Source organism: Astatotilapia calliptera, chromosome 15, assembly GCF_964374335.1.
Source record: "Astatotilapia calliptera chromosome 15, fAstCal68.1, whole genome shotgun sequence".
Classification (NCBI taxonomy): Eukaryota; Metazoa; Chordata; class Actinopteri; order Cichliformes; family Cichlidae; genus Astatotilapia; species Astatotilapia calliptera.
In genome coordinates, this window is record NC_137436.1 from 21,476,274 (window position 1) to 21,478,211 (window position 1,938).

The window sequence follows — 1,938 nt, forward strand, 5'->3', positions numbered from 1 at the left end:
TCGTCCCCTCCCTACTGGCTCACAGGTTCTTCTTCTTGGTTGGCAACCAATGTTAAGGCGCTTTACCGCCCCCTGGCTCACAGCTCAGTGGACATATATCAAAAAAATAAAATATAAAACAGTTGTTTTTCTTTTGCAGTCACTCATCTTAGCAGTAGGATATACATGAAAAGAGAAACAAATTAAGTTTGAGTGAAAATGTACATTTTTTGCACTCTCTGGGCAACTGACTCAGTGACTCAAATGACTCAAAAAACACGATTCACTTTGGTGAGTGACTCATTCAAACTATATTCAGTCAAAAGAATCAAACTTACCATCACTAATCAATTGCCCATCTTTACTTTAGGGGAACTCTGCCTCTTTACTGTGAGCTTTTTATACCCAACCATGTTACTGAGCTGTTACTTAACTAGTTACAAAATAACTAGTAACAAAATGTTCTACAGCTGTTTCTTTTTAGTAACACTTAGTTTTACAGCAACTTCCAGTCCAACGTTTTTTTAAATAGTTATTGTTCATGAAACAGTACAAGGACTCAGTTTAAACGTTTGATATGTTTTTTTATACCCTGAATGTTAATACTCTGCACAGGAGGTGAAGCAGAGTACAGCCTGTTGCCTTTACAGTATAACACTTGTAATAAAAGTACAGTAACAGTTAATACATTATGGGTTCATTCAGTGATTTAAAATTATTAAGTTCTGTTTTCATTTACAGTTTTCACAGCTTTTTGGAACTGGATTGTATTTTAGTTCAATCGTTTTTGCTCAAATGAGATTTAGATGAAGATCCGATCACATTTTAAGGAGTTATTTACTTGTTCTTGCAACCATATTCCGAATTTGACTAAAAATGCTCTAAAATACAAGAATAATTATATTTCTTAATGAAGTAAAATTGAACACGTGTTCTTGTCGTACACTGATCTGTCTAGAGTAGGTTGTTTGGTAATCCAGTGTTTGCAGTGGAGGGGCATTGGTCCATTTTAGCTGAAGATTAACCACTGATATTGATTTCATTGTATCTAGATCACATATTATTTACCTGTAGAATGAACATTCTGCTATCTTTTTTCATTAACAAACACAAACAGGATTTATAATTTTAGATGACTTTCATTATTCAACTAAAACCTATTGCAGAAAACCAAAAAGGAAGTATTGCTGAGTGAATTAAAAATTGAAGGATAATTTTAAAAATGAGAGATAATTTTAGTAATATTGTTTGATTATGAAACTATAATAAATGTGTCACAAATGTCTTTGTTCCTCAGTTTGCAAACACATGAAGAATTACTTGGTACTGATGCTTCATTTAGACTGGGTTATCTAGTTAAGTGTGAACGACCTGCCTTCAGAAAGTGATTAGTTTTGCTCCTGACAACTCGTTATTAATATTAACTTAATAAAAACATATAGATTAACTCAAACTACTAAAGACTAAACCAAAAATAAAAGTAAACATTCTCAATAATGAAAACTAAACTGCAATGAGCAAATCCACTCTGTGAACTAACTGAATTAAACTGAATTAAAATTGTTATTGCTCTAATTCAAAGCTTAAGTAATGCTATGCTTAAAACAAAGAGCATAATTGGAATACAAAAGAAGACACAAACCCTCACATGATATCTAAATAAGTCAGAGTTTAGGGGTAGTTTTTTTAAACATTATGTGATTGGCAGAAGGCTGATCATTCCATCCAACAACAGATAAACCTTCAAAGTTCTCTCTCCACTCTCTAATTGATGTGGTTTAATAATTAAATAAAACTGGAAATTAATTGCAGCTAAAAAAAATTAACAATATGCAACATAATTGAGAATGAAATGCTGTGCTTTTCTTTGTGATGCAATGATTTTGCTTGTGCTCATAAACAAGGATTTTGACCAGCAGCTCTTTTGCTGTCCTTGTTGGGACAATGATTAACAAGTAA